General features: G+C 39.6%; 1 protein-coding gene and 1 non-coding gene across 3 annotated transcripts in view; both read left to right on the top strand.

Annotated features, from left to right (window-relative positions):
• The window catches only part of LOC103182858 (guanine nucleotide-binding protein G(I)/G(S)/G(O) subunit gamma-7), a 148,236-nt gene that overhangs the window by 20,029 nt on the left and 116,196 nt on the right, over window positions 1–12,011 (top strand). The window lies entirely within an intron of this gene.
• On the top strand, window positions 1,541–1,612 carry trnae-cuc. The gene has a single exon. It is a non-coding gene; the product is annotated as a tRNA-Glu (tRNA).

Genomic DNA, 12,011 nt, shown 5'->3' with positions numbered 1-12,011 from the left:
GAGTGATGTGGTCCTGGTGCGGGACAGTACACGAGCTGCAGAGTTCTGAATGACCTGCAGCTTGTGGAGGGAGGTGCCGGGAAGGCCGGCGAGGAGAGAGTTCCCATAGTCCAGCCTCGAGGTGATAAAGGCATGGACCAGTGTTTCAGCAGCGTGAGGGGTGAGGTAATGAGGTAGGAGGTGGTGGAAGGCGGTGCCAGTTGTGGTGTGGATGTGGGGAAGAAAGGACAGCTCAGGGTCGAACAGAAAGGGACACTGATATTCTTTTGCTAAGTGATTTCAGCAACACTTCGTACAACACAATACAATTTACATTTATATGGTGCCTTTCACTTCAGGGGGACACCTCAAAAAATTCTTTCGCATTGCTCCTGGGAAGCTGACCAGTCAGCTCCAGAAATTACCAGTTTCATTTGTACTGTACTAAACTGGAACCATGACATTATCATGCAGTTCCACATTACAAGTGAATCTGTGCTGAACTGACGTAGATAATAACGGGTTTGTTCAGTACGTAAGGTTTCGGTTTGTCTGGTATGGAGTGTGGAATCTCTTCCGAGAGAGGTATCCTCTACTTAGCTATTCACAGAGAGTATTAGACACAGATTGTCAAGAGGAAAGGTTTGAGGAGCCTGCATCGTGCATTACAGTGCTGCTGAAATGTAACCAGCTGTACTTGAAGCCTGTATCAACACCGTGAAACCCGCCTGACTTCCCCTCTATCTCCTCTCTCCCCCCCCCCCCCCCGCGGATAGTGAACAAAAGTACTGAATCTCTCCTATTGTGCAAAATTATTTGAGTACATGATTCTACTTATTTATCAGTAGATATGCAGCTACAAAACATGTTCGTCAGCTGCTACTACCATATCAAAAATTGCCACAGTCTCGTTCTTCAGGTCAGTGTATTGATCCATACAGTTGGCATAGGAGAGAGTTGCTGAATAATAAAGTGGTAATGAAAGACTCTTTGGTTTTAATTTTCTTTAGATATATCACAAGTCAATTTGTGTGCCTGGCCATTAAAAGAGAAAGCTCAGTCTGTGGTTACTGAGATATGTGTACAGTCAAACCACTTTACAGTATATCCTGTGAAGCCTTAAAATGTCTCGATGACGTGATAAGACGTGATATCAAATTCAAGGATCATTGTATACATTTAGGTTCAATAACAAACTCAAGAAATCAGTTTGGAACCGTGTCAAACATGTTGCTCCATGCAATTATGCAGAGGTGATAGACAATGTTGTAAAGTCCATTAATTCACATTTTTTTCAGGCGACCTCTCAACATTTTGTTTCATTCTCAACAATAACCTCAGTGCGACAAACAGTTTTCAACTCATCAATCAACTCACTCAAGCAAATCTGAGGACAATAATTCAGTATCTTGAGACTTGTTAAATCCACTTTTTAAATCAACTTTACACTTCTACTTTACTTTTATTGAATTGTGTCTGAATCTGCAGCATTCTTTCATTATTCAGGATCTGTTTCATTATTCAGGATTTTATTGAGGATTCTTTCATTATTCAGGATTGGAGTCCTGTAGCTCAGTGGTTAGAGCACTCGCCTCTCAAGCGAGAGACCTGGGTTCAATTCCCAGCAGGGCGAAATGTTGGACAAGTTTCCTTACTCCACATGCCATTCTTTACCTAGCAGTAAGTAGGAACCCAGTTATCAGTCGATTGATGGATCACTTTTCTGGGGGTGATAATTCCTTCAATAAATAATATAAAAATAATAATAAATTGCTCACTTCAATCCATAACTGTTTGTGGGACACTACTGTGCGCAATTGGCTGCCGCATTTTGCCCACAAAATGTACAGTCAATTCACTTTACAGTATATTCCGTGAAGCATTTTGAAACAGTAAATGCAAGGATTATTATTATCTGCTGATGCATTTTTATGTCATTGAAATGGTACCAATGAAACAGAAGCTTCCAATGTCTTTTACTGTTTTAAACTTTGTACAAAAGTCCAAATTCTGAATGCACAATACTGAAGTTCAATCAGTGATGATCAGATAGTAATATAAGAAATCAAATTAACAGTCTAGTATGAGGCTGATTTAATTATTTGCCTGCGCTTCAAATTCTCTTTATATACTTGATCACTTTTTAAACATACTTTACAATATCTGTTGAATGTACATCTATGTCAGTGACACATTATTTTTTGGCAGGTTTGTATTTCAGCTTCTACATCTCCAGAAAGGCCTGCAGTGAACCGTGACTGATGCAGCATCTGTCTGGTGTCTGAATCATTTGTTTGCCAAAGAAGCTGAAACTTGGTATTTCACAAACTTTCTCTTCCACGCAATTTCTTTTTATTATGACGAATTTGAATGTCCTTACCACACCTGTCCTTAGATCAGGCTTTGCTGATTTGAACCATAAACGGTATTTAGTGCATTATTTCCACTCATTCACTCTCCTTTCATGCCCATTTATGTCTTCGGAAGATATTGTGCTGGAAGATGAATGACTATTAGAAACGTTTAAGCTGTAGAAAAACATAGATACGATCATAATAATAATCCTTGCATTTGATACAGCGCCTTATCACGTCTTCAAGAAGTCTCGAAGCACTTCACAGGATACACTGTAAAGTGTAGTGACTGTGTACTTTGTGGGTGAAATGCAGCAGTCCATTGCGCACAGCAATGTCCCACAAACAGCCGTGGATTGAGTGACCAAATTTTTTTTTGGAGGGATTATTATCCCTGGAAAGCGATCTGCCAATTGACTAGCAAGCAGGTTCCTACATACTACTAGGTTGTTGCATATTGCTTTAATAACTTAATTGGCAATTGGACATTGACAATGGGAAGCCAGTATAAAAGGATTATGGGAAAGTGACTGGGCAGATTGTGGAAGAGAGTGGAAGTGGAAGGTTTAAATAAAGGAACTAGTGAACCTAAACTTTGTTTTGGATTTACAAACCTTACATGGTGTCAGAAGTGAAAACAGAACCTGGAGTGAAACAGACTACGGATTGAAATGCAAAATGCCGAGAGAAACAGAATCGAATGCCATACCAAGGTAGTTGGAAGATAGTTGGAAGTTTAAGGCTCAATTGGCAATGGTTTGAAAGAGACTTTCAAATTTTGGGAGTTAGCAGCAAATATAATGAAATACCGCAGGAGCAGCAGGCTGCGATATTTTTGAATGTGACAGGCGAGGAAGCCAGGGAATATTTTGCAACCTTAGAAAGAGGTGGACATGCCAGTGAATGAGATGAACATTACGATGGAAAGATGCTGTGGCAAAAATAATGTGATGATTGACCGATTTAAGTTTGGAACAAGAAACAGGGACCTACAGAATCATTCAATTGGTACTGAGATCTCTAAGTAAAAATTGCAATTACGGAACATTAAGTGAGGAAATGATACAGGACCAGATTGTAGTTCATACGGGACCATAAAAGATAGTAGAGTAAGAGGAAAGCTTTTGAAAAAAAGGGGATCTGATGTTAGAATTGGCAATGGAAATAATCAGAATTGAAGAGGTGACAAAAATAAATATGAGAGACATGGAGAGAGAAACAAAAATGGAAATAGATGAGCTAGCCAACAGACAAAGGTAGAATGATACAGATGACGAGTATGGAGTGCAGAGAATATACAAGCCAAGAGGGAGACCAAACAGAGGGGACAAATGTGGCAAAGCAGATTAGAACATCCTATAAGGAGATGTCCCACAGAAGGAAAAGAATGCTATCAATGCAAAAGATATGGGCATTATGCAAGATTATGCAGGAATAGACAACAAGAAAATGTAGAGGGATATAGCAGATAAACCCGTGCATTGGGGTAGCCTGTCCACTGTTGACGCGATCCACCATAAGAGAATGATGCAAGACTAGTTTTTGTTGCAAGGTTACTTGAATAATTAGATTGAGGTTAGCATCAAAATATATCATTACGGGAATGAATTGGCTATGCTGTGTTGTGCAGCCCCCTTGGTACCGTTGCATATTTGTGAGTGCAATCGTGCAGTGGATCTCATTCAGGAAGAAATGCTCTCTCTTCCATGCTGCTTGGAATTTGTTTTGCTGTGCTGGAAAGAAGCCATAGTTGTATCTTAATTGAGTGAATGAAGGGAGAGAGGGCACAGCTACCCATCCTTTCTCGTCGAAATTCCTGTTCTGCCGTACCAGTGTCCTGTCAGGAATTTCCCTGCTGGAGAGCTTGCCAGGCAGCTTATTTTTGTTAAATGCATTAAACTCTGCAGAGAAGCATGAGAAAGCAATAAAAAAACATGATGGAACAAGATATTGGAGTGAATTTTATTCTCCAGGGTAGCACTTTACCTCAAACCACTGTTTATTATTTAATTTGGCAGTGCAAAGTAATGTGAATCTATTTCCGGCACATTTTCATTTTGCTGCAGTGGAACTCCAGGAGCAGCAGAGAGGAAATGCCTCAAATTGCACAGTTCAAATGCTGAGGCCATTTCTTCCCACTGTTTAAAACAAAGACTAGGTGATTCCTTTGTACCTGACTTATTAATATCAATAGTAATAATAATAATTATTCTTACATTTGATATAGTTCCTTTCACGTCGGGGAGAGTCTCAAAGCCTTCACAGGATGTACAACAACAAAAACAACTTGCATTTATATGGCTCAGTTTGTCACCAAACAGAGGGAAAGAGGAGGTAATAGTAGGCATGTTGAAAGAAGAAATTCAGGTATTATCTGAAGACAGGTATAATGAGTAGTGACTGTATTTTGTACACAACAGTCCATTTGCAGAACAGAATGACCAATTTTATTTGGGGGGATTGTTGACCAGAACACAGGGAGAAACTGTATTTTCGAGTAGTCCATGGGATCTTTAACATCCACCTGAATAGGCAGATAAGACCTCAGTTTAACGTCTCATCTAAAGAACAGCACCTCCAACGATGCAACATGCTCCCAGGGCTGTATTGATGTGTCAGCCTAGAGTGTGAGTTCAAATTCTTGTCATGGGACTTGGAACCCTTAATCTTCTGAGGCAAAACTGCTGCTAACTGAGTAGTGAAAGAGTTCTCAAAATGTTACAAAATAAAACATTTTGATTAGCGTAGTGTCTTAATTATTTTTGTAACCTTTCATGTGTGCTGCTACCCATTGCTACAGTACAGATGAGAGAAACTCAGCTCTGCTATCTCAATCCTGCCGTGTAGTGGCTGTACTATTAGATAAATGTGGCAGCTTGAGGATTGTTGGTCAGGGCACCAGAACAAACTTCTCTTTTTGAATAGTGTCATGGGATCTTGTAAAGTTGAGTGTGTTTCCACATCTGCACCATTAATATCCAGCCAAGGGTTGCCATTTCAAAGTTATTACAGTAATTAATGCTAGATTAATGTTTATCCCCTCTTTTATAATGACCTGGAGTGAAGGTTGACCTAGAATGCAGGGGATGGGGAATGGGTGAGCATGCAAGGTACATTCGGTACATCAAGGTATATCATGCCAAAATCTGTCAGATATTTCATTTGGCACAATAAACAAATTATTACCTGCTCACAAGAGAGGTTCAGATAGGAAAGCCCCTCATCCTTCCAGAATACACACCAAATATAGCTGTTTCTTAAATAGGTCTATCCTTATTGGTAATCACTTCCAGATGTTTATTTCCCTCTGGGTAAAGAACTATTCTCCCATTGAGAATCTTGTGTACTTAATAAAGTCTCTCTAAAATATCTTTCTCAAGACTGAAGAGGAGCCCTAGCTTATCTACTTGTTGGCTATATCATCCCTCTTAACAGTAGGTATCATCATCTTTGCTGTCCACTGCACTGTTTCTAGGGCCTGAATAGCCCTCCTATGTCAGCAACAAGGGTGATTTGCTTCAGATGTACAGTATATCTAACATGCTTTGACAGCATGAGATCCAGGCAGCAATAGCTGCATATGGTATTGTGGTTTAACTTGACCACTGCTGATTAGCTCCTATTTGGTCCTACTGTATTTAGCATTGGCAGTGTTATGGTCCTTGACCACTGCAGAATTGTTTCAACTTTCTCCACTGCTGTAATGGAGACGTCCTTGTCTGTGCTTGCCTTACTATGGCAACGTATCATCCTATATCACTGCAGATGGGAGGATGGAGGAATATGGTTTTGTTTCCATGCTAGTAAATAAAATAACCATCAGGGATTGTATCTGTAAATTGTGCAGAATTGAGATTCACTCAAGGAGGGAGTAATACAATGAATATTATCCCTTTCAACATAAACAAGCAGATTTAGGTTAAGCTAAAAGATTGGTTGGATAGTAATATTACTTGCACCGTTTGGCAACCTCCTTCATCAATTACTAAATAACAGTATAACCGATAAAAAGGGCGCAGGCTAGTGAGAAACTCATGCAACCTTTACAAGTTATATAAACTCAACCTGGCAACACATTCTGAAGAATAAACCATGTATGTCAAGGAGATGAAGAGCAGTAATTGAATTGCAGGGTTGAAAGTACACCCTTGCTGATTTATGATGCGATCAGAGTCTCTCAGTTCAATTACTGACTTCTATCTCTCAGCCAGCTCTCTGTTATCCTCTATAATACTCTGAAACTACCTCCTTGCTCTGCTGTATCAGCCTCTTCCCCTGCTGAATAGGCTGAAGGTTCCATCTGCTTTATACAACAGATACTGTGGCCAGGGCTTTCAGGGTGAAGGTCAAATTGCAAATCGGTAGAATTTTGAAAGCTATCAAGAAATCTGCTCAATAAAAATGAAATTTAAATCAAACCTGTTCATGTTAACATAATGATTAGGAAGCAATTAGGAATCTCTTTAATCAGTTTGCAGCAGAAGGCTTCAGCCAGTCAACAGAGCAGTTGGCAGAAATGTTTTCAATGCAGTGGTGTTAGTTTTCAAGAATGTGGTCTAGTTAGTTGAAGCAGTGAAATTTATTTTATTGCATTCTGAGTTGGTTAGTGAGACAAAGAAATGTGAACAGATTCATCAGCACAACCAACGTCTGCCATGTTCCATTATGGGGGCATGTGTCAGCACTCTGAGCACCCATCTTACAATTAATTCTGAAACCTCTCACTGCAGATTGATCAGTTCCCTGACACTTACATGTATAAATGGCCTTTTGTGTAACTTTGGTGCCTCAAAGGGATAAGATGCAAATTTAACCAAGGTTGAGAGTGGTGCCATCACAAAGCCAATGTAAACTGTAAATATTTTGGAATATGTTCAAGTCAATTTTGTTATGTGCAAAAATCAATTCCTAGCACCAAAGAGACAGCTTGTTCACTGGGGCTAACTAAACGCATACAACGTGTGAACAAAGGGCTTGATTTGTCTATTGTGTATATCGAGGCTAGAATATGCACTGCGTTCTTCCAAATACCAAGTCTATTTCAGAACATCGTGACACTGAAGATCAATTTCTGTGCCACAAATTGGACGTGTAATCAATATAGAGTACTTGCAGGTTGGAAAACTGAGAAACAAATGGCCATAAATGAAGCCAGGAGATGACATGGCAACTTCCTAATTTGAAATTGGGAAGCTGCCACTTATTCACACCATAACTGTATGCATAGATGTATCTACAATGTACTTAAGTAGACCTTGGTTGTCACTAACATGGGAGCTGTATTAAAATATCACGTTTGTTCATGAAGGTAGAATTTAAGCATCTGTAAGTGCCTGAAGTGCCCATTATATGGCACCACAAGATTTCTTCAAGTTAGGGGCTTTCATGGTTTAGAAGAGGATCCAATCATATAAATTAAATGACATTATACCGAACCATTCAAGAGTTCATATGTAACAGTGCATTTTGCAGGTGTCTGCACTTAGCTGGTTGTCTGATTGAACCTGTCTTTAAAGTAAATCTAAAGACCTTGCTGTAATGCCCAGGAATACGTGCACTGTTACTGATCCAAGCTGTATCTTTCCTGCTGTTAAAGGCCAATTATATATGAATAACATTTGGTTGTCTAGGGATAATTCACTAATAACTGGAAACGACTCTGTTTGTGTCCAGCTGGCTAGCACAGGTGATGCTGGAAATTGTATGTAGCCCTCCAGTGCTCTTGAACGTCAGGCTGTTGACAATGTGCCTTCCTGTTGAGTGACCACAGGTAGTAGGCACCTAGCTTCAAAGTGCTGTGCCAAATGTCTCGCACACTCATTAAAAAATTAAATCAATGCAATGCAATGATGTGAAAGAACAAATTATTCAAACGCTGATGGGTTGAAGCAGAGCAATTAGTCAGTGGGCACTGAAAATGTTCAGTTACCGGGAACGTTTCAGAAACATTTCAAGTTACCTTAGTGAAAATGTTCTTAGCAATTTTATATTTACATAAAGGTAACCAGTGGCAGATACTCCATTGGCGAATGGAATTCCAACATGACTCATTGATTCTGTGTGTTTCCCATCATTTGGATAGAAATGACTTTCCACAGTTGCATTCTCCTTTCAGAATGATGCTATTGCTATTGTGGGTTTCTTTCAATACCAGATTACCGGGCACTCACTTCTTCTGTGTGACCATGTGGTTCAGATTTTCCATTCAGCTATTGGTGAAGGTCTGCAGGGCCACATGAATGCTGCCCTCCAGCACCTTGGGACCTCTTCCTGATGTGAAAGGCGTTACACAAATGTAATTTGTTGTTCATTGTTGTTGCTTTCTCCTCCGAGAACCTTAAGGAATCCCTCAGTTGAATAAGACTTCTGGTGCATTTCAACCACCCAATTCCTCTGAAATCACCACCATTCTTTGACTCACCTCATCTGGTGGATTGCTAGGGATGGCTAATAAGCAGCAAGATACCCAAAGAGAAACTGAAAGGGACCCGTAGGGAAAGCAGTTCAGGGCCTTAGTACCCTACACTGTCTTTGCCAGAGTAGGCTTGAGACTAAGTACCCCATTCAGTTCTCTTGCTGTATATGGCACAGTTTGGTTGCACATGAGAGTTATAGCCTCCGTTGACATGGTTTCTCAGTAAGGTTTAGTTGAGAAATTTAGATCTTCTCATAGATACAACTATGGGCACTCAGCCCTTGTTTATCCCACTCATCCTCTACTCAAATGGTAGCCACCATAGGTGCATAAACCATCTAGGGGAAAATTTATGTGGCCAAATCAATCTGAATTTCTTTTTGCCATAATTAGCTGCCCTCAACTTCAGAAAGTTTGAAAGATAGTGAAAAAGTCTTAAATTCGCCCACATGGTTATTTAAAATAAAAGTGAATTTTTAATTTTCAATGCCAGACATTTTGTATTGCTTGTTCATGACAGACAGCGTACCGAACATTGGATTCTTACCCAAGGGTGACTTGATAAATACAACACATTGCAGTGAAACAAAAGAAAGAATAAATGCAGCACATATTAAAAGGAGAAATATTCACAAATATTTCCACGGTAACTGCCTTGGTTGTTGCTGCTGACTTTTTGCAACATATTGTTGAATTGTAGATTAAATCAATACAATATCCAGAAGAAGAAAACAAATTGAATGTCATTATTTGTGAAACCTGCAGACTTTCATACATGCGAATTGCATAGATCTGCATCAGGGCTGATAATATCAAACAGATTCATAGCTGAGTATCAGTCCCACTCTAATAGCACCATTTCCACAGGGATTCCCTACATGGGAGGAGGGATGGGGAACAAAGAATCGTAAGGAGTGAGCCCTTTGTTGACTTTAAATATCGTCAGTGCGATGATAAAAGAATCAATTGATAGAAAGGTGTGCAGCCTGGGATAGAAGCAGCCAACGTCACTTTAGAATCTTCAAGTGCATCTCAAAAATAGAATTGACTTTAAAAGATGTGAATGATGGAAAGATTGAAGTGCGATTCAATTGTCAAATTTGAAATGTAAGAATCCCAATTGATTCCTGAGTGGTCTTTTTGGTTGATTGGCCTCAGATTGCTTGGGTGGGGGGGCGTCACCTTCGAGGGAAATATGATCTTTGATGGGAATAAAGTGGTCTTGATGCTTTTAGCAGTGATTCCCTCCCACCCACCACTGCCTAAGCATTGTCTCAGATTACTGGTGACATTATTACACTTGCACACTAAAACTGGCAATGCTTTCCCCCCGCTTCCGTTTGACACAATTACTGTTGGTCCAGATCCTGAGGTAAGCTCTGTTCTCTGTGGAAAGGCTACAGCAAAGACCAAGTGAAAGCATGAATGCAACAGTGCTATTTATAATTTGAGTGCTCTTTTTCCTATTGAATTAAACAGGAGCCACAGTGGCAGCATCCTGGTGGTGACTTGACTTCACATGAATAGGATTGGGGGTGGGTGGGGGGAGAGAGACATTAAGGACTCCAAATCACTGGAACGTTTGTCGGGTTTTCAGTTGCAAGTTGATTTTCTATACTCTGTATATTTTTCTTTTGCAATGATATTAAGATACTACAGTCTTGCTTCTTTAAAACATTAGTTTGCCGTAACAACAACAAATTACATGTGTACAGCGCCTTACATGGACGTCCCAAGATGCTGATGTGGAGAATGGCAGAGTAATCTCTTCATTTCTGCCACTTGTTAGATTAAATCTAGCTTTGGGAGAGGATGAAAACATGATTGATTTACTGCTACCTGTTGTGGGTCTCAAATAAATATAGATTTGGTCAGGCTCAATCTGTTTCCCAGAGAATAACATAAATTCAAATCGTAAATTCTTCAGGAAGCATGTAACATAATTGACACTAATTCAGCAATCTGTATCAAAGAGGTCAGAAGAAGCAGCTGGAAAATTAAGTCCTGTGTAGTAGACGGTATGTTTTGTGAAGTTGGGGTTAAGCAACATTATTTGTAAAATGCAAAGACAGGTGTGACTTGCTTGACCTTGAATTTTCTAACATCGTGACAGTTATTTATAATTGTATTTTCCAACACTGCTTTCACGCACTGATGCACTGGTATTCTATGTGCAAGGATTAGCTGCTCGAGCAAGTTCACTAATGATACCTTACGCAAGAAGATGGAATAGTTGTACTGTACAGGATGTTCACAAAGTCCTATTACCCCCATTATTTTTCTACAGTGCACTGACCAACAATTGAAACGTGGAAGAATGATGATGATTGTATTTAGCAGTCCTTAATAGTATTCAGTACAAGTGTTTAACTGTATTTAGATGCCCAGAGGATCAGTGCGAGTGTCATAATTTTCATGGCAGATAATGATCCGTCACCATGTTCAGGGCAACATCTTCCATAACATGGATAGAGTGACGAGGAAGATAAAATCAGACATTGTTACAATACAGTTAAACACTTGTACTGAATACAGTCAAGTAATTCTAAATCCAATTATCATCATTCTTTCATGTTTCATATTGCTGGTCAGTGCACTGTAGAAAAAAACATAAGGTAACAGATCTTTGTGGAAAGGAGGGATGAGGAACAATCAGAAAAACGGAGGGTGTAGAATAGGGCTGGAGGAGCAGAGGTAGGGAGAGACGAGATTGTAAAAGGACAAGTTAGAATCACTCGACTCATCTGCAACAGAAAATAAAAAATTATTTTAAGAACAACAGGGTATCAAGACTTTGTGTACACCCTGTAGATTATAGTTCAAGGATTGAAATGGCTGGAATCTATTCCCTTTTCAATATTTTACAAGGAAAATGTTGCTTGTTATTTCAGTAAAGCACACATAAAATAACAGGTAATAATAACAGATAATAATAATCCTTGCATTTGATATAGCGCTTTTTGTGTCTTCTAGACATCTCAAAGCACTTCACACAATATACTGTAAAGTGAATTGACTGTATATTTGTGGGAGAAACGCGGCAGCCAATTGCGCACAGCAGTGTCCCACAGACAGTTATGGATTGAGTGACTAATTTTCTTTTTTTTCTTGAGGAATTACTATCAGGCGTGTGGAGTTAGGAAACTTGCCCAAGGTTTCGGGAATCAAACCCAGGTTTCTCGCTTGTGAGGCGAGTGCTCTAACCACTGAGCTACAGGACTCCACTACAGGTAGTGGAAAACAAATGCAAAACTTCAACGTAT

Source organism: Callorhinchus milii, unplaced genomic scaffold, assembly GCF_018977255.1.
Source record: "Callorhinchus milii isolate IMCB2004 unplaced genomic scaffold, IMCB_Cmil_1.0 Scaffold32, whole genome shotgun sequence".
Lineage (NCBI taxonomy): Eukaryota > Metazoa > Chordata > Chondrichthyes > Chimaeriformes > Callorhinchidae > Callorhinchus > Callorhinchus milii.
The sequence above is the reverse complement of the archived record's forward strand: the minus strand, read 5'-3'. Positions and strand labels throughout refer to the sequence as shown.